Source organism: Podarcis gaigeae (genome assembly GCF_964106915.1).
Source record: "Podarcis gaigeae genome assembly, chromosome: 2".
Classification (NCBI taxonomy): domain Eukaryota; kingdom Metazoa; phylum Chordata; class Lepidosauria; order Squamata; family Lacertidae; genus Podarcis; species Podarcis gaigeae.
The window spans coordinates 100,766,057-100,791,596 of NC_139679.1; the positions used below are offsets into that span (position 1 = coordinate 100,766,057).

Genomic DNA, 25,540 nt, shown 5'->3' on the forward strand with positions numbered 1-25,540 from the left:
TGGCTGATGGGAGTTGTAGTCCTGGACATCTGTAGGACACCAGGTTGCTGAAAACTGGCCTAGAGCAGAGCTTTCCATGGTGACACACTTTTTAGACATGCATCATTTCGTGACACAATAACTCAGTTTTACTTATCAAACCGGAGGTTAAACTAACCCCCTTTGCAGCCTTTGGAGGAACACGGGGAGCATTTGCATGACACACCTACACACTGCAGCCAACACACTAACGTGTCGCAACACATAGTTTGGAAAGCTCTGGTCTAGAGAGTAGCGTGGAGGGTCTTCCATTAATAGTTTCATTTAAATAAGCACATGGTGAGTTGCCATATGCAGCCCAAATCACAGGACATTCATATTGGTGGTGGTGTGGAATGGAAAAAGAAGGTTTATACACCATGTTTTTATTTCAGTTACATGACTGTAAATTCTGTTGGTGATTTTATCTGCTGTATCACTTTTGTTCTTAATGATTGAGCTCCTTTTCCCCCTCGCCGCCTTTGTGGTGTATTTGGTGCCGGGATGACACGAAGATGTGGTTGAGTTGGTCCTTAAGTGCCTTGATTCTGCTTTCTGGCATCCTCCCCAATTGTGTTTGGCAAATGTGTCAACTGGCCAGGTGACTGCTAGTTGCAGAATCCAAGAACCTTTAAGTTTGTCAGTCTGCAGGTGTTCCTAAAACCATCATCTGGTGTCCATGTGGATGAAAATACAGGACCCCTTTCTCTATCCTCCTCCTCCTCCTCCTTTTGACGACTCTGACTAGTCTTGAAAAATTCTAGTGCTACAGTCTCCTGCAAGGCATACGCAAGAAGGTGAAAAAACACTCCAGAAGGATCTGAATTCTTCTAGGTGATCCCTGCACTTCAAAGAGAATGCAGTCTAATTAAAACCATCCATCATGAAAAAAGTGTGCATGCTTCCAAGTTTTATTCTGCAAGAGGGAATGGTGTGAACTGCTAATCTAAAAGTTAGCTTTAAATTGCCAGGGAAATTAATATAGGTGTAATTAAAAATGTGCAAATGGGTTTAAAATGCATGGTTTTGGGAGAGGGAACGGAGACTCTGCGCAACAGTTTTAAAGTAATGTGAAGATGATTTTAATAGTCATGAAGGACTTCCAAAGAACAACACAGTCGTGTGAGGACGGAGTTTGAGGGTTTGGGTGCATTTGCTCTTGTGGCATTCTGTTTTCATGCTGTCAGAATGAAACCAGTTCTGCTGGTGGTAAGGAAAATCGTAAACCTCTCCTGTATGAGCTTTACTGGATTAGATCAGAGACCAATCTAGCACCCTGTTTCTTCCTCTGCAAAACCAGAAGTCTTTGGGAATCCCACAAACAGAACGTGAGGGCCATAGGCATTCTTTCTCTGATCCTGGGGGGATTAAGAATGTACCCCATGCATTTGTCTAAACCCCCCTTTAAAAAAAAAAATCTATCATGAATCGATGGTTATTGCTATATCTTGTAGCAGATTCTGTAGCAGATTCTGTACTGCTGTTGGGAAGTACCGGTACTTAATTTTGTCTGTCCCAAATCTCTCACCATTCAGCTGCTTTGATTGGTCCATGATTCCAGCATTATGAAAGACTGAGTAATATCTTCCCCCTATACTTTCTCAACACCATGCATTTCCCTATCCTAACCATATCCCCCTTTACTTTCTTTTTTTTTTAACCTAAAAAGGCTCCAAGTGTAACTTTTTCTTTTCTATCTCTACAGCACCCTTGCTGAGGTGCAGTGATTAGAACTTGGTAGAGTTTTCCAAGTGTACCTGCCACAGTGCCAGGTATACTATGGCTTACAGTTGGAATGATGCTGGTTTACTTTTCTTAAGATGTTGACAACTCAAGTGCGAAGCTGCCTAGCTGATTTGCCACCTGATTGCAGTGGGTCCAGAAAATTGTTCTACAATCTCCTGTGCACGTCAAGGTTTAGGGACAAGGCAGCTGCTGAAATTGGGCAAAAAGGTGGATGGAAGAGGAAGAAATGCACTGTGTAAAAAGGAATGCTGTAGCACACGTTTGTACAGTGGTACCTCGGGTTACATACGCTTCAGGTTACAGACTCCGCTAACCCAGAAATAGTACCTCAGGTTAAGAACTTTGCTTCAGGATGAAAACAGAAATCGTGCTCCGGCAGTGCGGCCCCATTAGCTAAAGTGGTGCTTCAGATTAAGAACAGTTTCAGGTTAAGAACAGACCTCCGGAACGAATTAAGTACTTAACCCGAGGTACCACTGTAATGGAAATGCTAACTGTCTTTATGTAAATAAAGCACTCCACAACAGGACAAGAAATGCTATTTAATTCCATGAGCAATGGGTTTTATTAAGTGTCTAAAAAGTCTGTTCCATGTAACAGACTATAAACTGGATTTTGTCCGGAGACTAGCACCCATCTTAAGGCTCGGCTGCTGTGATGTCATGGAATGTTAGTACAAAGTTCTGTCTGTTAAAGTTGAAGGCATGTCACTTTCCATGACCAATCAGGGTGGATGAAAGTTGCACGGTAAGTTAGGAATGGGGACTGTATGCCAAGGGAGCACAATCAAGGCACAGCCTGAGCAGTGCCTTGTTCTGTGTGTATTCTCATGCTTGGTCATAAACACATTGGTGCCACTCAAGCTGGGCCCCACAATATTTCCCTTCTCTCATTTGTGCCTGGCTTGTGTCCTGGAAACAGGTACGCCAGGTTGGTCCTTCTGCTGCTGATCTCTGACTCAGGACAAAACTCGCCCTCTGGGTACGCCACCGTGTCAGGAAAAGGAGAAGGAAGAGTTCACACACTATATCCCTTGAAGCTGACAGTTGGATCGCTTTTTTTGTTATAGCAAACAAAGTCTCTTTCTGGTTTGACTTCAATTTGTTTAACAAATGGCTGTGCTGGCACCAACATTCATGGGGATCGAAACTGATGGATGGGTGAAGAAACAAGAGAATGGTTGAAGGAGATGACGCAAGTCGCCCTTAACTTTTAATAAGTGCAATAAGTGAATACAGGCATTGTGGATCAGAAAGTGCAATCAAATAGTTACCATTTGATTCGGCACACCATGTAGATGTAGAATTATCTATAGCAAAACACCGTTTTCTTTGCTGGGGGGATTGGAAAGGACTAGATGGGAAGTGAGAAAAAGCAACAGCCTACCTCCACTTCACACATGCATTTGATGGAAGTACAGTGGTACCTCGGGTTAAGTACTTAATTCGTTTCAGAGGTCCGTTCTTAACCTGAAACTGTTCTTAACCTGAAGCACCACTTTAGCTAATGGGGCCTCCTGCTGCTGCCGTGCCGCCGGAGCACGATTTCTGTTTTCATCCTGAAGCAAAGTTCTTAACCTGAGGTACTATTTCTGGGTTAGCGGAGTCTGTAACCTGAAGCGTATGTAACCTGAAGCGTATGTAACCCGAAGTACCACTGTAACAACTTCTTTGGGTTAGCTGAGCTGTTGGGAGAGCAGGCACCACAAGTTGCATGGGCATATTCTCTTGAATGCAGTGGTTTCTAATGAGGGCAGTTCACATGTTTAGCTGAGAATCAAGTGTCATTTATGTATTTGCGAACCAGCCAGGACGTTTGCATTTGCAGGTCTACTTATACAGTGGTACCTTGGGTTAAGTACTTAATTCGTTCCGGAGGTCTGTTCTTAACCTGAAACTGTTCTTAACCTGAAGCACCACTTTAGCTAATGGGGCCTCCTGCTGCCGCCGCTCTGCCGAAGCACAATTTCTGTTCTCATCCTGAAGCAAAGTTCTTAACCTGAGGTACTATTTCTGGGTTAACGGAGTTTGTAACCTGAAGCGTATGTAACCCGAGGTACCACTGTACTTGCATGGATCTGTGCATGCAAGTATAAGTAGAAAAAGCCTTTTGAAGGTGGGCGACTTTAAGATATGGGCCAGGTCTCTGTGTCCCTGAAGATGGGCACATAGATAGAAGCAACAGTAACTTGACAAGGCTTTGGGAAACATGCCACTTTGACCAAGGGAGGTTGCTTAGTGACAGGGTGGCTGCAGAGAATACTGTCCTCTCCTGTGAATAGAGAAAGCAAACAGTCAAAAGGGGTTGGGGGAAAGAGCAAGAGCCAGTGATTAGGAAAGGAACTTTCTAATCTTGTACCCCATAGCTGATTGACTGCTGCTTTTTGTGAAACTGCTCCATGTGTGTGTGTGTGTTGCTAATTTTGCCAAGATTATAGTATAATAGCACTTCAGGAAATGTCAGGCTACACTTATTTGCATCAATAAAGAAATGTCAAGAGTCTAGCGTGTGCATTTCAAGCCTGCTACCAACCTTCAGGATGCAAATACGCTTTTTTTAAATAAAAAAGTTCAAATTAAGGTAACCAAGGACCAATTTGATTTATTCCAATGATCCTCCACATAGCATAACCTGAGAACATAAGAGCACTGCTGGATCACACCAAATCTTGTTTTCCTATAGCGGCCATTAAGAAGTTTATGGAAGGACCACATGAATAGCATTCTCCTGCTTTAGTTTCCCAGTGGCTAGTATCTGGAGGCATTCTGCCCCAATCCTGGAGGTAATTCTGCAAATGATGGTAAAACAAACGTCCGTATATTTCTGCCTTCCGCAGAATATTTGGCAGTGCATATATTAATCCGTTCACATACATGATTCCAAGCATTTATCACCAATGGCCACAATTATTCATGGAAACTGAGCTGAAGTAACCTCTGGTTTGACAATACCTAGAATACAGATGGTCTAAGTTCCCAGCATGCACTCTGGTTGATTGCTATAGTGGTTGATTGCAGCAAAGGAAAATGTGGCATTTCCTAGTATTTCCTGTCATGTACCTTTCCCTCTTTTCACTGCCAAAATCTGGGAGGGTTTTAAAATTTGGCAGCGAAATCTTATGCATCTGTAAATCCCACTGTGTTCAGTTCAGTTTACTCTCAGGTTATGGTGGCGGGTTCAGTTTTGTTATCATTTGAGATTAGGAATCCCGGATGGCCAAAGAAAAGCTTGCCTATTTTAATATGGTGATATAGACAGCCTTGCATTTGGGCCATTAGTGTTCTATTGGCCTTAAAACGACTCTGTGGCTGAAGAAGATATTTGCACATTATGCTAAGGCCAATCCTGACTTAACTCCAACATGCGGGCTCTCAGAGAGGAGATCATGATCACATTGCTCCTTCCCAGTTGCTCTGCCACTGCACTGTTTGCCTCAGCTTGTCCTCCACACCTCGTTGAACTCATGGTTTAACTCTCTCTAAATTAACCATCAGCTGTGACCAAGGTTGGTTCCGTGTTATGGCTTGTGTGTTCATTGCAGCACCAAAAAGACTAGGGGCCACAAACTCCTCTCCTGGAGCCTGCAGGGTTATGCATTTGCACTAAGCCATGGCTGCTCTTAGCACAATGTGCAAACTAGGCCAGTACAGCCGTACTGCTGCTCCCAAACACCTTGAGAGTCGAATGTTCCGGCTCCTGAAGTGATTGTTGCAGTTTTCGAACGTTCTTTCAGAAGCCGAACATCCGACAGGGCTTCTGTAGCTTCCGATTGGCTGTAGGAGCTTGGAAGTCGGACAGACTTCCGCAACGGATTCTGTACGACTTCTGAGGTACAATTGTTTTTACAATATGCCAGGGGGCAGGGGATCTTCATGCAACACTTTGGCCTTGGGGCAGCCATGCATTTCTTTAGCCTTTTTTGACCTTTGATCATATGCTAACCCCCGTGTGCGGAGTTTGGCCTGGGTCTGTTTTAATACCCAAATGCAACCACATATTTGAGAGCAACTAGTTAAAGACCCCCAAACTAGTCTTGATTAGAGTTCAGGGGATGCATAGGTTCAGCCTTTGGTGACCTGCTGGAAGTTAGCTAAATGATGATTGTGGCTGGCATGGGTTTCAGTGCCTTTGGTCGCTGTTAACAATTTTGCAGTTCATGGATAGTTTTTGTCTGCATGTTGTAGTTATGATCCAGCCAGGAGTTTATTAGATCATTTTAGCCAGCCGTGTGTGTGTGTGTGGGTGGGTGTGTGTTTGTGTGTTTGCCCTGGATTAGAGTAGGTGAACATCAAAATGCCCTTGGAGACTCTGCAAGGAAAGCAATCCTTCTTAATCTTATGGATTTCCATGGTTCCTTTTGATGAAACAGCCCAACGAAAATGAAGGTGTGAACTCACCGCAGTATAATTTATTTGTAAATGATTTCTTGCCTCGGTCCTAAAACATATTTACTTAGAAGCGAATCCTGCTGATTTCATGAGAACGTAATTCCCAAATGAGTGTGCTTAGAGCCTGTATTCTGTGCATAGTAAGCTTCTCATTTTTTTGTTCTCTCTTCCACTTTTGCAGCCTGTTCAAGGTTGGCAGAATAAAATTATAATGTGGCACAAGGGGATTAAGAATAGTTAAAAGAATGATTTGAGAGAAGAACCCAAATAGTGAATGGGTTTTCTTAATAGCTTGCAATGATGTCAACTACCTTTTTCATAAATGTGACAGGCCCTTTTGTAGAAGAGTTGTAAATGGCCTGTGAATTGCAACTGCTTCTTCGTGTAGGGAATTTTTGTTTAAAGTAGATCCTCAGTGAAAACCAAGCTTCTTGTGATCTGATTGTTCTTTGGTGCCTGAGAAGGTCATTGCAGTGGAAAACTATATATATATAACTTATTCAGATTGTAGAGCTATTGTTGGCACCATACCAGCTGTTTTATGGTATTTGCTAATACATTAATTTAAAAATGGCATACTTGATCCTCACCAAATTTATATTACAATGATGATGAAGTGGCAATGTTCAGTAGCAATATACTTCTTGTCTTTCTATGTAAGGACAAACAATGTTTGTTTGTTTGTGTGTGCATTTTCTTCTCTTCTTTGGAAGCGTTCTGCTGGACTCTGTTGGAAATATAGCAGTGGGAGCTGTAATCTACTCTTGGTTCATAGAATTGCAGAGTTGGAAGGGATCCCTAGAGTGATCTAGTTCAACCCCCTGCAATGCAGGACTATGCAGGTTGATTGAACCAACAACCCTGGCGTTGTCAGCAACACACTCTAACCACATGGAACTAACTGAGTCCATAGATCCTGGAACCTTATACCTGGATGTTCCTCTTCCCCTCTTACTATTGCAATCATAATGTTGCCTGGTGAGCACAGTGGCTGAGCCAGGATTTCAAGCCCAGGTCACCCTCATATTTCACATGGCACTGGTTCTGACATGGACTCCCTACATCCAGTATTGCAAGCCTGGTGTTTTGAACTTTTTTTTTTTAGTGTGTGTATTTCCTTATTTTATTACATTTTAATCCCACCCTTCTCCCAAAGAGCTTGAGATAACCTGTTGTAAGAGTTTGGTAAATATATTTACAGCAGTGTGCAGGGGGGAAAAAACCACACCAATAATCTGGTAAGACTTCTGGTTGAAGGAATGGAGGAAAACTTTAGGTTAATTACTCATGGCAAACAAAGCCATTCTAAGTATATAGGCTTTATATGTGGAGACACTTGCTCATACTAACTGGCTCAGACTAACTTGGAGAAGTAGTAAATAAAGCATGAAGAAAGAATCAGTGAGAAGGAAGAACAGGTTGACTTTCTGTCTGTTACACACCCACTCTGCCCGGGTTCAGCTGGGTTATGGCCAGTGTAGTGACTCCTAACACATAGTTAGGCCCAGTTGAGGCCATCACCTAAGACATGCCGTAGTTCAGGGATGGGGGTGACTCTCCCAGATGTTCCTGGACTAGCCAGCGTGGGTAGTCAATGTGGTACCCTCCAGATGTGGTTGGCCTGCATCTCCCATTAGCCCCAGGCAGCATGGATGGGCCAGGTATCATGGGAGTTGTCATCCAATATCATTTGGAGATCCAGAGGTTCTCTCTTTCTTAGGTGACTAGGGAGGAGTTTGGCAAGCCCTGAGGTTCACAAACTGACCCTCTCCTCCTTTTTTTGTATGTGTGAGAGAGTGAAATGCTTCTGCCCTAGGACAAACCACAGTTGTGTGTTGGGACACTGTGGTCTAGGATAGAGGTAGGCGATTGTGGAAGCTGCAATATGTTGTTAGACTTCCACTGTCTCTGATCATAGGTGATACTGACTGTGGCTGATGGGAGTTGTAGTTCAACAACATTGGCTTCCTCTGGTTTAGGTGATCTTTGGAATCAGGCCATGGTCTGTACACTTTTTACCCTCAGAGCAACGCTTTTTGATCGTGACTAGCCCAAGTTCATTTCCTTGAACCCAGGGCTCCCACCTTGGGACTGGGGTATCAGAATAAGTAATAATAATAATAATATTTTTTTTATTTATACCCCGCCCTCCCCAGCCAAGGCCGGGCTCAGAGCGGCTTACAAGCAATAATAAAAACAAGATGAATGATTACAACTTAAAAACAAAAATAAAATACAACATTAAAATAATGGAACATTAAAATATTAAAATGTAGCCTCATCGCAGGAGGAGAAGGAAAAGAAAGAAGAAGAAAAAAAAAGAGAGGGAGGGAATTAAATTGGCTCCAAGCCAAAGGCCAGGCGGAACAACTCTGTCTTACAGGCCCTGCGGAAAGAAATCAGATCCTGCAGGGCCCTGGTCTCATGAGGCAGAGCGTTCCACCAGGCCGGAGCCAGAGTTGAAAAGGCCCTGGCTCTGGTTGAAGCCAATCTAACTTCTTTAGGGCCTGGGACCACTAGGGTGTTGCTATTTATGGACCTTGAGGCTCTCCGTGGGGCATACCAGGAGAGGCGGTCCCGTAGGTACGAGGGTCCTAGGCCGTGAAGGGCTTTAAAGGTCAAAAGCAGCACCTTAAATCTGACCCTGTACTCCACCGGGAGCCAGTGCAGCTTGAAAAACACTGGGTGAATATGCTCCCATGGCAGAGACCCCGTGAGGAGCCTCGCTGCAGCATTCTGTACCCGCTGGAGTTTCTGGGACAGCTTCAAGGGCAGCCCCGCATAGAGCAAATTACAGTAGTCAAGCCTGGAGATGACCGTCGCATGGATCACTGTGGCCAGGTCGGGGCAGGAAAGGTAAGGGACCAACTGCTTGATGCGGCGAAGGTGGAAAAATGTCGCCTTGGCTGTTGCTGTAACTTGCGCCTCCATGGAAAGGGAGGCATCAAGGATTACACCCAAACTCTTAACGGAAGGCAATGGTCCCTCATCCCCATGCCATCCCGACCTAGCCATAGGACCTCTGTCTTCGAAGGATTTAGTTTCAATCGGCTCCCACGAAACCATCCAGCCACAGCTTCCAAGCATCTGGTCAGTGTGTTCGGGGCCAAGTCAGTGTGGCCATCCATCAGCAGATAGAGCTCAGTGTCATCAGCATATTGGTGACAGCCCAGCCCAAAGCTCCGGATAATCTGGGCAAGGGGGCGCATAAAGATGTTAAAAAGCATCAGGGAGAGAATTGCGCCCTGCGGCACTCCACACACCAAGGAGTGGCGCGATGACATTTCCCTCCCTAGTGCCACCCTCTGTCCCCGACCAGAGATAAAAGAGCACAACCAGTTACGGGCTATGCCCTGTATCCCCACGTCTGTAAGGCCGGTGGTCCAGAAGATCATGATCGACCATGTCAAAGGCTGCTGACAAATCTAAAAGGATCAGCAGTCCAGACCCGCCTCGATCCAGTTGTCTACGGAGATCATCTGTTAGGGCAACCAGAGCCGTCTCCGTCCCAAAACCAGGACGGAAACCGGACTGAAATGGATCTAATGCCGATGTTTCCTCCAGAAACCTACCAAGCTGTTCAGCAACCGCTCTCTCAATTACCTTACGCACGTATGGAAGATTTGAAACTGGGCGGTAATTGGATAGGTCTAAGGGATCTAATGAAGTTTTTTTTAAGAGTGGACACACCACTGCTTCCTTCAATTCCCCTGGGAATGTCCCCGTGTCAAGGGACAAATTGATAATTTCAACCAGGGGGGTCCGCACAACATCTGGACACTCCCTAATCAGCCAAGACGGGCACGGATCAAGGAGGCAGGTGGTGGGCCTACCAACTTGGAGGAATCTATCCACATCAGTAGGGAGTATCCGATCGAAATGGTCCAACACTGGACCTGAAGTCAGTCGAGGGGCCTCCAGTTCATTCACTGTATCTAAATTGGCAGGGAGGTCACGGCGGAGCAACAGGACTTTCTCCGCAAAAAAACTTGCGAATGCCTCACAGCTGTGGGTCGAATTTGTGCTTAAATTTGGTTGTCCTCCTAAGGACGTTATTGACCTAATTATTTTAAAAAGTTGTGCCGGGTGAGAGCTAGCGGATGCAATGGAAGCTGCAAAGTAAGATTTCTTAGCAGCTTTCATAGCCATCTCATAGGCTTTCATAAGCATCCTATAAGATGTTCTTGAGGCTCCGTCACGAGTCCGTCGCCATACTCGCTCTAGCCGTCTGAGATCCCACTTCATTTTCCGGAGCTCCTCAGTAAACCAAGGGGCCCAGTTTCGATGGGGTCGCAGAGGGCGCTTAGGCGCGATCTCATCAATGGCTGCCAAGAGCCGGTTATTCCAGTCCTCAACAAGGTCATCTAATGAGTCGCCAGGAGGAGCAGGGTTTCGCAAGGCTTGTCGGAATCTATCAGGATCCATCAGTTTTCGCGGGCGAGCCCAAATAGGTTCGCCACCCGAGCCGGGGAGGAGCGGGAAGTCTATCTTGGCTTTCAGAGCGTAGTGATCAGACCATGGCACTTCCACAGCAGGAAGCATGATCACATCTATGCCAGCCCCAAAGATCAGATCCAACGCGTGGCCTGCTTGATGAGTGGGGCAAAAAACAACCTGGCAGAGCCCTAGTGTTGCCATGGAAGTCAGTAGGTCCAGAGCCTGTGAGGAGGGAGCGGCATCGGCATGGACGTTGAAGTCTCCCAAAACCAGTAGGTTTGGGAACTCCAAGGCCCAGCCCGCCACCACCTCCAGCAGGTCTGACAGGGTGGCTGCAGGTGTGCTGGGTGGTCGGTACACCAGCCAGACAGCCAAGCTCTCCTTGGTGCCCCACACGAGACCAACACATTCAATGCCGGAGATCGCCGGTGATGGCAGAGCTCTGAAAGAGCAATCCTCCCGGAATAACAACGCTACTCCTCCCTCCTGACCCACAGTCCGCGATTGATGGAGGACAGAGAAACCTGGGGGTGTTATCTCATGTAGGGAGATTACTTCGCCTTCCCGTACCCAGGTCTCCGTCACGCAAGCCAGGTCAATCCCCTGCGAGACAAAAAAGTCACGCATGGTGGCGGTTTTGTTGCCTATGGACCTGGCATTGCACAGCACCAGTGACGGAGGAAGTAGAAGCTGGTAGTGCAGCCATGACTCATTCTGTTAAAACACGTCATTGGTTGGTCGACTATAACAAACCCTTGATCATTATACTCCATTTTAGGTTGGGATGTGTAAATTGGTTGGAATTAACAGTGTGTGGAAATCAAACTGAAGGCTCTGACAGAATTTCACAGGTACAATGGCTTTGGTTGTGGAGGTGCAGCACTCAGTTCTGTGGGCAGCTAGAGAGCAGACTTCTATAGTGTGGGGGTGCTCTCCTTTCTTTCCTTTTTCAAGCAGAATTTTTGGAAGTGCCCCCCCCTTTTTTAACGGGAAACCTGAGCAAGTGGTACATTCCGCCAAGGTTAATGCAAATCTCAGTTCTAAGGAAAGTATGCAGAGTGTGGCACACTTGGCGTATGTATTCTGTATATTTAATTTCAGCCACATATCCTGTCTTGAGTGATTGTTAACATACCCTGCTGTGCTTAGACTTTGTGCAAAAGGTTTCCAGACATTGGGTGGTCTTATGGCTGAAATGTTAAAGGATAGAGGGGCCTTGGGTAACTGGAGCTTCAGAGTTAATTTCGAGTTAATTCTGAGCTTTCTTGTGGCCAGAAGTACTCTCTTTTTGATCAGATTTGTGGTTCAGCTTTTGAAGGGAAAAGAAATAGACCAACGTTGAGTTCTGCTTTGCTCTATCTGCCTCTTCCTTCCCCCAGCGTAGTTTTGCATTTTGAATTGCTGCTAGGGATTTGTTTGCGGGGAAGGCATGTTGAGAAAATCGCCTTTGAAATTATAGGGATCTTGATTGTATCCTGCCTGTGCATTTGGGTGCTTTTTCCTTTCTCAATTAAGGAAAAAAACAAAAGCCACAGTTGGGGAAACAGAGACAAATGGGGGGAAAATGAGCTTGAGCTTTTATTACTAGATAAGTAGGGGAATACAAATAGCTTTTGTGCCCTGAGATTCCAGTGACGCTAATCATTCCAGACTTCACTTGCAATCATTTTTACAGCCAGTCAAGAGCGCAAAAAAAAGCACAGAGAAACATAACAAATTTTGCTTTCTTTTGTAGAGCTCTTGCTCTGATCTTTGGTGTTCTTGGAAGCCAGCCATAAAATGGATTTGTATGATTTAAGGTACAGGGGTTTCTTGCAAATTTACATTAGGGAAAAAGAGCTATGGAAAACTCTCCAGAAGTAAGTCTGTGCCGGGAATAAATAAGCAGTGATTCCCGAGAGAGGCTGGAGGGTGATTTCCCCCACTTTTTAAAAAAATACTATTTTAAAAAATACTATTCCCCCCCCCCCCCGATTTTTTTTTTAAAAAAGTTTTGCCCTTGAATTCATTTTTGTGCAAGCAAGGCCCACACTGGTGCACAAGGGTGCATATGTTTCATAGCCTGTGGGAATTGAGATGATGTTACAAAATGCTTTCATGTTACAAAATGCAATACAATTGCCCAGAACCTTAAGAGATGTGATTATTAAAATGAATCCAGGGCTACAGCTGCTGTCTGGACTTGGTGGTGGTGGTGGCTGTAGAGGCAAGGGCAACTATAGCTGCCAAAGACCACTCATTCTTCTACCAAAGTCCTGCGTCTCGCTTGTGGTGAGCACTGCCAATGTATTATTTGCCAACTCCTCTGGCAGGGCAACCAGAGAACCTTTCCTCCAGTTAGCAAAGTGGACTCAAAAAGTTAGCTTCTTCCCAAGAGGTCATAGTGCCTCCAAGATGTAGGGTGGGATTGTGAATCTGTGGCCCTCTAGATGATGGTGTGTGTGTGTGTGATGAATGCCCTCAGTGCCAGCCAACATGGCCCAGTGGTCAGGGATGAAGGGACTTGTTGCCCAACAGCATCTCGAGATGCCACAGGTTTACTATCCCTGTTGCAGAGGGAGAGAAGGCCATCTTCCCACCCTGTGTCATCCCCTGGGACACCTGAACAAAAGCTATGTACGGTAATTGGATGTTGCACAGCATCAAACTCTGCTCCTTCTCAGTTTTGTAGGGATGCCAGCTCCCTCACCCCGTGCCTTTCAGTACAACAAAACTCCTTCAGAGCTTCTGTGGAAGATGACATTTGAGCAGATTAGCAGCTCCTAATTGAATATCAGCAAGTTGAGTTTTATCACCTATCTCCTATAGGATCAGTGAAGTTTAGGGGAGAAGAAACAAATAACCAAGTGATTGATCTGCACTGTGGGGTGGGTAGGGGATGAATGTGAGCATTTTAAATGAGGAATGATTAGCTCTCTCTCCCTCTCTCTCTCTTCTCCCCATTGACTTGAAAAGCTATTGGTTTGCTATGAAATAGCTTTTAACTGCCCTTGGCTAGCCTGCCTTAAGTTGCACTCATGTTCCTCTCCCTTCCACTTTTTCAAGCTGCTCTCAGTTCGAATATTTGACTTGATTTTAACTGAAATACGAGCAGTTTAAGGAAGTTGAGTGATCTAAATCATTGAGAGGTAAGACAACAATAGCACTGCTAAAGCAGGTACTTAATTAAGCTTCCGTTTGTCCTAATAAGCCTCCAGCCACTGAGTAATTGATGCAGTGCACATTCTCGATCTGTGAGTTGGTTTTAATGTGAAATCTTCACTTCTCCATCATGTAAACTCCTTAACGAGACAACAGGAGCATTAGAAACACAAAGCGCCAACTTTTAATGAAAGTTGTGCTCTGCCAATGAAAGCATAGTTGAGGGCTGTTGGGTTTTTTTGCTCCTCTGCTGGAGCGATTTCCTGCAGGTTGTTTAAACTGGGCAAAATCCAAAGAGTCACTTTTGACCTTTTTTTTTTTTTTTGAAACGTGAATATTTGGATAATGCTACCGAAGAGTCAAATGAATGCAAAGTTCAGGACAAAAGTAGCATTGCATGCTGCTTAGCAATTGGCATTGTCTCTGTGTTGCCTGCTTTTGTCTATGCTTAACAATGTGTTTCTGTCTTCAAAATTGAATGTTTAACTTTTCTATTTGTATTCAGTTCCACCTGGGCTTTAGATGGATATTGACCATTTGACTGTAACACCTTTGTTGTCATTCGCTGTCACACTCTCCTAACTTCACAGGGGTCAAGCCATAGCCCATTATGGTGAAGGGACTGGTAGAATTTGCCTTCCATCATGTCATTATTTTTTAAAACGCCAGACTTTTTTTTACAGTGTTGCGGAACAAAAGGACTCTCCTACTTTGGAACATGACAGGTTTCTCTCCCCCTCCCTGCAAAGCCTGACATGTCAGATCTGTATCATTCTATTTTTGATCTGAATCATTGTTTCCTGTAAGTCTGTCAAGGATGTGAAATACAGAACGAATTCAAACATTGCATTGTTGCGTTTGCGGTAGTTTATCCTTCTTGATATCCTTATGGCCAGAAACAGCAACACCACAGTTCTCTTCAAACAATAACCTTCTCTGGATAGAGCTACGTCTTCGGTGCCGTTTTGAACAACAAAATCTTTGTTCTTCCTTTCTCATTGCAGGGGTTTGTCGGATTCTTTTTTAATGAAGAGCCTTGGGCTTTTTGGGGGCTGCGGGACTGATATCCTTGATTTTCGGCATTAGCCTTGTTTTGGCGTTGATTGAACCTGTGGAAGGGTGACATTTTGCCCACAAGCAACACACATTCAGGGGCCCTTTAGACATAGAGCCTGTGTCCCTTGAAGGATGTTCCCAGAGGTAACCTGGATCCAAGTTGTTCAGGGCATTTTACGTGCCAATTGAAATGTCTTATATTTGGCTCAGTAGCATGTTGGCAGCCCTTTCACTGAAGGCAACTTTGCTCTGACATTCCTCACAAGCTGCAGCTCAAGGCTCAGCCTTAAGGGAAGCCCCACATAGAGGGCATTGCAACACGACAATCGCCAATGCCTGTTTTATGGATGAGACCAGTGACACACTGGTGGTGCAGTGGGAAGTTGAATTATGGTCCAGGAAGCTGAGAGGACACTTTCGTTCATGTCATTCAAGTTGATCTTTGAAGTCCACAGAAAATGCCTTGGGGAACCCTGGAGTAAGCTAGAACTCTGTTGTGTGGACTGCCTGGATGATGGAGATGTGGAGCTGTTCTCCATCCATTCTCCTGGACCAAGAGGTCCCCCTGGCTCAGTCCCCAAGCTGAGGTTGCAAAGCTGGAAAAAGGCTTCTTGTCATTTGTTGTCAGGACATTCTTGTTCAGGCTCCAAGTCCTGGCTCTCCTCTCTGTCTTTCACTGGGCCTCACGGATTTCGATTACCGTAGCCATTTGTATCTGGTGTGTGTGGCACTTTAAAAAGGAGAGAAAACAGCTTCCTTTCCCAGTGCTGCTCTTGTAGCGCAGTGCACCTGATCCCTTGGATTTGGACCGGTTTGACTAGTTTCACCTGTGCTGGGGGAGCGCTCCCTCTGAGCTGCTTTAAAAATAAGTGTTGCGAAACCTCTCAGCCTTGGCAACAGCATGTAAACAGTCTGTGCGCCAGAGTGTGTGGCCGCCTAGAAACCTCCCAGCCTTGGGAGTTGCCCTTCTTTTGATATGTACAGCAGGTCTGCTGCCTCGACAGACAGGATCTTATTTCTTCTGAGACAACTTTGGGATCTTGGAACTTGCCAAGCAGAGGCATTGCTGCCAAGAATGAGTGCAAGGATTAAAATCAAGAGAACCCACGGGGGAAAGGGATGTGCATGTCTCTTCCATGTCTCTTCCCAATGCGTCCTTCTGTGCCACAACACTTTGCTTTGTGAAAGCAACCAGCTTTTTTTTTAAAAAAAAAAAATTATTTGCTACCCGAATAGAGAAGAGCCCTTTCTTTTCCTACCTGTGTGCCTCCTCCTTGATTCCCAATGGGATTCCTAATAAAACCAGAACTGATGCTTTAGTATCTTCTAGTTGTTCAGACGCGGGTGGCGCTGTGGGTCAGTGCCTAGGACTTGCCTATCGCATGGTCGGCGGTTCGAATCCCCGCGGCGGTTCAAATCCCCGTGGTGGGGTGCGCTCCCGTCGTTCGGTCCCAGCACCTGCTAACCTAGCAGTTCGAAAGCACCCCCGGGTGCAAGTAGATAAATAGGGACCGCTTACCAGCGGGAAGGTAAACGGCGTTCTGTGTGCTGCGCTGGCTCACCAGATGCAGCTTGTCACGCTGGACACGTGACCCGGAAGTGTCTCCGGACAGCGCTGGCTCCCGGCCTATAGAGTGAGATGAGCGCGCACAACCCTAGAGTCTGTCAAGACTGGCCCGTACGGGCAGGGGTACCTTTACCTTTACTAGTTGTTCAGATTATATATTGAGCATCTGCACCACAAGCAAGCCCATTAAGATGTTTCGTAATGACCATGTTTTGGGACTAAGCAGTAGACTTTACAAACACCTGGATGAAAGCATGCCAAAATAAAAATCCATTGTGCATGTATCCACGAAACTTTATTTTTGTATGATTGCACCGCTTCTTGACTGCCCATTGGCCAGAATCCCCTAGGCACTTTGCAAAAATCAAGAAAATGCACAAATGCAGCATGCACAATCTGTGAAATAAAAATGAACAAGAAAATTAAATCCGTGAGAAAAGGACATACAACACAATATTACTAAAATGTCCTGCCAAAGGATACTAGGGCAGCAGACACCAAAGTGGCAAAATGAAACTATTAAAAACAAAATAATTCAAAATAATTCAAAATCTTTTAGAACTTGTTAAAGCATGGAAAACATCTAAAAACATGCTTCAACTTTCTCTTACTTCTCTTCCCCTATCTTCTCTCCATCCCTCCTCCTCCTTTTGGCTTTCTGGTTCACGGAGCGATTTTGTGCATGCACAACTGGAACTTTATTTGTGCATATGCAAAAATCATTAACAGTGCATCCTTTTGCATACATTAATGCAAATGAGGAAGTGTGAATTTTTAAATGGCTCAAAACCAAACATACCCCAACAATGAAACCATTCTTCCCTTCCTGGAAATAATTTGCTGTTCCATTATATTTATGCAGTGTACCCAGTCAATGATATCAGGTTAAGCCAAGTTTATCGGTAACTGAGCAACTCTTTGGTGCTAGAACATTGTAGTCAAAGTGAAATGTTTCCAGCCTTCAACACCCTGATCAGCTATTGGTCCAGCTTTAGGGCATTTTCCCCTTACCTCTTCCCCTCCCCTGCAAAATCTGTATGTTATTTAACAAACTTTTAACATCATTATGTGGGACTCTGCATTTCAAGACAGCATGGAGCTTGAGTTCTGAATGGGTGGCAATGAGGCTGCATTTCCTTAATGAATAAATTTCATTTAGTCAACCACCAGAAAGAAACTTTGTGCCTGTTTTGTTTTTCTTGCTTTCCAGTCACCGCTCTCATACTATGGAATGCTCTTCCAGCAGGGATTCGGCAGGCATCCCTGCTTTTGAATTTCGGGCATCTCTTGAAGACTGTTTGTGCTGAGAAGCATTTGCAGCTGTTTTGTTAGTCGGTTGCCAGACTTGATCTCCTGTATTTTCTTTTACATTGTATGATGTACAGCCATTTAATGTATATTATGATATGACGGTATAGAAACACCTTTTGTAAATAAATAAAAATAACCATTGCTGACCACTGTTTATGATGAATGTGGATGGTGGGAATTGTAGTCCAACAGCATCTGGAGAGAACCAGGGTTGGCTAACCTCTGATTTTAATTTGTCTGTCTCATCTCCCTACCCTTGTTTTTCACTGTTAGATCCTGAAATTCCAAGCTGGTAGCTAAAATAAGGAAAACAAGAAGTGCAAATGATAGCAGCTGGGCTTAAACTGATCATTTCCTCTACGGGGAAACCCCGCTCCCAAGCTAGCAGTGTATGAGGTTGTAAAACCTGTTTGCTTGCTTGCCAACAAGAGTTCAGCATCTGTGCAGGCCTGCTGGAACATGTGTACAGCTGTGCATTCTAGTGGGAACTCTGTATTCCTCTCTGTGTTTTTATTTTTTGATATTTTGAATTAAGACACAGTTTTTACAAGGTTTTTTTATTTTTTAAATTCCCAAGAGCTCTTGAGATATAACAATTCCTGTTACCCTTCATCCCATGTGAACATGAGGAACACATGTTTGGATCTTTTAAGAGTCACTATATGCTGCCGGCAGTAATTGGAGGCAGCCAGGTGGGGTGTAGTGCAGAGTCGATAGATGGGGATAGGGTGCTTGAGCCATGCGGTTTATTACAGAAGTGGGAAGAATGGTTACAGAAACAGCATTCAAGTGGGGCCTGTTAATTCTATAGAGGGCGTTAGGGATGGATGGAGTCTGAGATTGAGCGAACTTTTAAGTGTTCCCTCTGCTCTTGTGAACTTCATACTGAAGGTGGGTTTTTTAAAATCACTGATTTGAAATCTGACTGAAGCAGCATATGAGTATGATCTCAAACCTCTGCGTGTCTTAATAGTTCCCATAATGACAAAATCCTTTTTCCCGTCTTCATTTTTTTTGTAAACACATGTGCACACTCGCTTGCATATTTATTTAAACAGTTCACATCTGCATATGTGTTGTCTTTGAAACGGTTTTTTGCTTTTGTTGGTTTTAATTGTTTGTATAGATGGAGTTGTGTTTCGTTATTCTGCTGTTGCAGTTTTCACTGCAAAATTGCTTTGAGATATTTTATGGGAAGCGGTTCATAAATGCAGTCAGTTGAAAAATAAATAAAACGTGTGTTCTTCCATGTCGGCCTACATAATTTTCACTTTGTTTATTTTATAGCGTTTGCGCCCCCTCTTCAGCCCAAATGCCTCTCAGAATGGCTTACACACAATCAATCAAAGCAAGACAGATTCTTGCCCACAGGCGTACCATTGCGAAAGCAAATAAACAAGACACACAAGGGAAAAGTGACAGGAAGGGAAGAGGAGAAAAACAAACTCAGGCACCAATTCTTCAATAGTTGGTTCTTATATTAAGAGGAAGTGAACCTACACGATCCTATCCATACCTTGCAGTTGGCGTGAGAAGGCATCCCTGGCCTGTCATTAGCAAAATCAGATTGCAGGTTAAGAAGACAGGGCTTTCTCAGCAGTGGCACTGAAGTTATGTCATTTTGTTCCCCGGGGAAATGTACCGAGCCTCTTTCCCTACCTGATTGAAAATATTTCTGCTCCACAAGACTTTTCATGACTTTTTAATGCTAGGTTGTTTGTGCTACGTCTTACATATTTTGTTTACGGGGTGATTTGCTTTTAACTGTTGGATATTGTTCTTCTTTTTCCTTGATAACTTGGGGCAGATTTTATTTTTGAAGGCGGGATATAAGTCCAAAAAACAAAGTGCCATGTTGCTACTTGGTAGTACTCCAGCATTTGCAGGCATGCCATTCCCTGCAAGTATCAGTGTTCTGCAGTCTTCGGGAAAGTACATTGTTTGAGCATCTCCTGACCTGAATGTGGAACTTGGTGTTTGAACTTAGGGTTTTTTTTAATGTGTGCAACAGCTTTTGTTCCCCACTTGAAAAAAGTTGCATGAGGCAAGCAGGTGTTTAAACTGTAAGCTGATAAATATGAGTTGTATCCATTGCAACTCTTCCATTAGCACATGGATTTTTACTTGTGCAACAGGACTTTCCTCCCCTCCTTTCTCCTGCAAATCTGTGCCGGGGTTTTCCCCAGTCCTCTGCAGCAAATTTTGGAGAAGGTTCAGAGTGCACAGAGGGAGGAAGTACAGTTGTGCAAGTGGAAATCCTTGCATAGATGGGATGGTTGCTTAGCCTTGCATTGGATACACACCTATGTATTTATGATGTAGCCTTTGTTCAATGATAGAGTGTGTGCTTTGCATGCAGACAGTCACAGTTTGAACCCACGGCTTCTCCAGGTAGGCCTGTGAAAGAAGCTTGTCTGAAACCCCAGAAAACTGCTGCCAGTCAAGGTAAACAAGACTGAGCTAGGTGGACCTAGGTCTGACTTCGTATAAGGTGGTGCTGTGTCAGACACCATGTTTCACAATCAATCTATTCAACCTCGTTTCAGATATTACATACCCTCCAACTTGCTCAGTCCCAAAACTGGGATGCGCATCTTTCTGTCTGCACTCCCACAAGATCATGGAGCCCCAAAGATGTTCTCTTTTTCAGAGAACGTGTTTTGGGGTGCTGTGCAGAAAGGTTTTTTGGGGGGGCGAGATCTTGGTGCAAAATCGCATGAGATCATGGTGACCAAAATGGCCGCCATTCTCTCACAGGAAAAAAAAACAAGATGTTCAGGTTTTTCCAGGGCACTTGCAGGGTATGATATATTACACCATGGGCTTGGTTGCATTTTCCCAGATTCCCTTGAAAATAGGGCAAGGCCTGAGTTTGGGTTTTGAACTTGTACCACATAACAGGGTCCTGAATGAATGTACCAAATTCTTCTCAGAAACATAGCCTTCAGTGGAGCTACCCAGCTACAGGCAAACCAACAAGCGGGCTTCGCTTGGCCAGTTTTAGTTTCCTAGCAGAATCTTTTGTTCAGCTTTTGTTCCACAGTGTGTGCTGCTTCCTGCTTTTCCTGTTGTCTTCATATAGGGAAACCATATATGAAAGAAGGGCAAGCGTGTCCCTGCAATGTTGGTGTGGCTATTTCGAAAACAGGAATTGAGTCATAGCCTCCAAATGAGGTGGTCTCCTGGAAAAGGATAAAACAACACAAGGCCACCCCCCTTAGAGACAGGAAGACTGCTGGTATTGAGCTCAAAGCTCCCAAGGCCACCGTTGTTAATATGCAACAGCATTTCCTTTATAAACATGCCTCTCCGGTCAGCCTTGTAAGCACACCTGGGCTCACTGTCTCCAAAATGTAATTGACCAGGCCTCGCCTGGGAATGATTTAAAAAGCCAATCAGGCCATTTGGCCAAATTAGTTCTTAATTTGAAGGACACTTCAGACTTTTAAATGGTGACCACAATCAACCTGCGGCGAGAGGTTTATGTGGATTTTAATTCTTTGTTTTTTAATTTTTTTTAAAAAAGCAAATGCTTGTTAGCTTAGCTTCACACATATGCAGCAGTAAAGAGGAAGATATTTGGGTTCCTTTCTCAGAGCCGGTCTTGAATACAAGTTGGCGCAAATCACAGGTGGAGAGAGTCCTGTTGCATTCAAGTTCTGCTTGTTTCCTCCCATGAGTATTTGGCAGGCCCAGTGCTCCATAGTTGATGGGTCATTGTTCATCTCATCAGCTAGCCTTCTCCTCTAGAAACACCACTGTGGCAGAAGAGGCTGTAAAAGAAATCTATCCTTTCCATAGGCATAAGGACAACTGTTGTAGTGCAGCAGTTTACTTGATCATAGCCCCATTGCATCTAAGGCGTCTCAGTGTGTATTTATTGTGTTATATAAACACAAGAATGTTGACCTCTCTGTGGCACCACCAGCTCCACACCTTTGTGAGACGTACAATTCATAGCTATTAAATCCATGCCTCGGTTTCACTGTGAGTTGGTGTTTTCCTGTGTTTTCTAGTGCCAGGCTGTAATTTGGTTCTGATAATGGGCTGGACTGTGTAAACTAAATATAGGGTGTGTTCTTTGGGGTGTGGTAGATTATAAGGCCACCCTTGGGAGGTGGTGGACTCTCCTTCTGTGACGGACAGCAGAGCCAGACTAGAGTCTGGTTGGCTACAGAGTCAGCTGACCACAGAGCAGTGGGGTACAGCACTTTTTTGGGGGTGGGGGGAAAATAAAAGGAGCAGTTTCTGAGGGAGAGAGTTAGATAGGGCTGGGTTTAAGATGAGATATAGTGCTGGATTTGAGAAGAGGGATAGGATTTCATTTGAGACGTTAGACAGGTTTCAGGTTTCAGAGGCTTGACAACCATATGTCAGGAGTGCTCTGATGGTGTTTCCTGCTTGGCAGGGGGTTGGACTCGATGGCCCTTGTGGTCTCTTCCAACTCTATGATTCTATGATTCTAGGATTTCATTTGAGATGCTAGACAGGTTTCAGGTTGGGAGATAGGGAGTGAGATAAGGAGAACTGGTTCTGAGTGAAGTGAAACATACACATTGAAGAGACTATCCATAGTGAGAGGACAGAGCCTCACAGCTTGGATAGAGAGACCGGGTTGAGGGTCTGGGAAAGGTATACAGACAGGAGTGTTCTGGGAGGGCTGAGTCTGAACTGGGAGAGATAGATCCTGTGGGAATTCAGGCTACCTGGGTCTCAGTGTTGTTGTTGTTAGAATTTATATACCACCCTATACCCGGGGGTCTCAGGGCGGTTCACAGAATAGCAGCCAGGAGGGGAGAGTTCTTCTAGGTAGAGAAGACTCCCAACCCAGTAACAAGGGGTGAGGTGAACCTCTGGGTCTGTTATACCATTTAGAAAATCTCAGATGTGGGATTCTTAAGAGAGTGGGTACCTGAGGAGAAGTGCCCCTCGCTCATGAACCACAGTAATAATCTGTGAAGGAAACTGTATGGTGTTGAAAATATTTAACTGTAATATCCAAGTAACAGAAGCTGAGTTGAGCATTTTGCCATCTATCCTAAAAACCTTAACATCCACCATCTGATTTTTAGTAACTGAACTTTAAGAAGAGCTGTGCCAATTGTGTTGTGTTTGAGCCTGAGACATCTTAGAGTTAGTTAAAGCAAACAAGTTAACTTCTACCTGAAAGAACGCTTTTCCTGACCCACTTTGTTTCATAAACCTCTTTTGTTTAATAAAACTTTTCTAGTTTGTTTAATCAACTCTTGCCTGAGACTCTAAATCATTAAGTTTCCCCTCACACAAGTCCCCCACTAGATAATCTGTGGTAAATTGTAGGAAGTCATGTAATTGGTGTACCTTGAAGTGGGTGCACTGTATTGAATAGGGAGTGGATCCGCCACATTATTAATTCGTGGTATTAAGTGGTGATTCCACTACACCTTCCTTGGAGGTTTTAAGCAGAGGTTGGATGGCTACCTGTTATGGATGCTTTAGTGGAGATTCCTGCATTTCAGGGGGTTGTTCCTCACGGTCCCTTCCAATTCTATGATTCAGGGATCTTGGTTGAAGCTAAATGGCAGTCTGATGAGCAAAATGTGCTAGCAGCTCTTTACGTGTATGTTTGTAGCAGATGCTGTTGACTAAATGTGAATTTCACAAAGCAGTTTTGATTGAAACCGTTGGCTACAGCAAGACCCATAGAAGTGAGTCAGTAGAAATCTCCGCTTTTTAAATTCCCTGGCATATTCCCAGTTGATCTTCATGGTCTTAGCTGTTTTCAGTGAAACCCATTTTAGTCATAATTTTATTTTCGTAAATCAGGTTATCCACATGCAGTTGCATTGTAATTAAATTTCTTCCCTCCCTACAGCACAGCCTATCTTCTGCAGGCAGAAACAGGGTAAGGGTGTATCATGCAATTACTTTCCCAGCCAAGTTACTTTCCCATCGAGGAAGTGGGCATTTGAATAGCCTGAATGCTTGGTATTTGAATGCCTTGAACACGTTCAGGGAAAGCAAATGAGGTGACATACTGGAGATGATGGATTGGAAAGCAAAAAAGCCTTGAATTTTTCTGTTTCTTTTTTACCTTCTAAAATGACTGCAGTTTGCATTGCATGGAAATGTTACGGATCATGGAGATAAAGGCAAAGCTTCCAAATATTCTTTTGGAGTTCCCAAACACTGGTCCATGGACTGCAAAGGGATGTGGGTGACGTTGTGGTCTAAACCACTGAGCCTCTTAGGCTTCCCAGCTGGAAGGTCAGCAGTTTGAATCCGTGCGATGGGGCGAGCTCGCGTTGCTCTGTCCCAGTTTCTTCCAACCTAGCAGTTTGAAAGCATACCAGTGCAAGTAGATAAATAGGTACCGCTGGGACAGGAAGGTAAACAGTGTTTACATGAGCGCCGCACCCCATAGTCGCCTTGGACTGGATATCCCGTGGTCCTTTACCTTTACTTTTTACCATGGACTGCAAGTGGTCTGTGAGGTTCATTCCGGTTGGTCTGTGGTGTGTGTCTGTAGAACAGTGGGATCATTGGCTATGAATGGCAGGCTCAGTGCATTAAACATTCATACTGATTTTTAATTTTAACTTTATTGCTTCTTATATTGCATTATGGATCATTTCATGTTACACTGAATTCTATGGAGTTCAAATTGCAGTACACACTGAAATACAATATAATAAACAACAAAAAAGCACTAAAATGCAACTAAAAGTCTCACAGTGTCTAGCAATATAGTACTCAACAACATTGTACTGAAATACAATATAATAAATAAAAGAAGCACTAAAATGCAAATAAAAAATCACACAGTGCCTAGCACGGTGAGTTACAATTGTTACAATGGGCCAAAAAGTCCTCAAGTGACCTGCCAGTTTTCAAGTGGTCAGTGTGGGGACAGAAAGAGAAAGTCTGAGGTACTAAAGCATGTGTGAAGAAAGTGGATAGAGAAAATACTTTCTCCCTCATAACACCAGAACTCATGGACATCCAATGAAGCCAAATGTTGGAAGATTCTTGCAGCACATAGTTGAACTATAGAACTCACTCCTGCTGGAGGCAATAATGGCCACCAATTGGATGGCTTTGAAAAGAGGATTAGAAGGATTCATGAAGGCGAAGCCTATCAACAGTTACTAAGCCTGATGGATATGCACTGCCTTCATTATCAGAGGCCTACCCATTGCCAGAGGCGGATTGAGGGGAGAGTGACCTGTTCGGTCACACTGGGTGCAGAGCCGTCCTAGGGGGTGCTTCAACTACAATTTAGAATGGAGTGTGAGAGGCAGAGGATGCCGAATTTGGGCATCACACAGGGTGCTGCTGAATTTGAGACCGCAGGTCCTCCGTTGCCATTGGCCATTTTCCCTGACACCACTCAATTTATACCCAAGATTCTCTTTGGTAGGCTGATATTCCCATTTTACATATTGGAAACTCAGAGTCCAGACTTTGCTGTGGGTATCCTGCAAGGATTTTGCTGCCTGTATCCCAGTGGCTCATCAAAGCATATATATTTTTGGTGGATATACAGTGGGGAATCAAATGTGTTAATCTCTTCTGAGCTTGGGAATGCTAATCAGAGCTTTTGTTCTTTTAGTTCATAATTCACTCGTTGGCATCTTCGGGATATTGGATTAAGGGAAAGCAAAACCAATGGCTACAAGACAGACTTAATTTAACAAGCTCTGTTTTCAAGTTTCCATTGCATTTCAAATCTAATTGCTTCTCATGGGAACTACTCAACCCTGAATCCTACCAGAACATAGATTTTGACTTCTTCCAGCTTACTTACTAAAGAGTAAATGGACTTATTAACAGTTGTACGATTCCAGAGCCGCCCCCCTTCTGTGCCCAGGCATGAATTGAACGCTGCTGCATTTTC

At 44.3% G+C, this 25,540-nt stretch overlaps 1 protein-coding gene and 1 long non-coding RNA gene across 39 annotated transcripts in view; both read left to right on the plus strand.

The window, feature by feature from the left end:
* MAGI1 (membrane associated guanylate kinase, WW and PDZ domain containing 1) overlaps nucleotides 1-25,540 on the plus strand; it is a 475,361-nt gene that overhangs the window by 47,637 nt on the left and 402,184 nt on the right. The window lies entirely within an intron of this gene.
* LOC310838271 lies at nucleotides 12,224-24,435 on the plus strand. The gene is made up of 2 exons (XR_014560876.1): nucleotides 12,224-22,005; nucleotides 22,155-24,435. It is a non-coding gene; the product is annotated as an uncharacterized lncRNA (long non-coding RNA).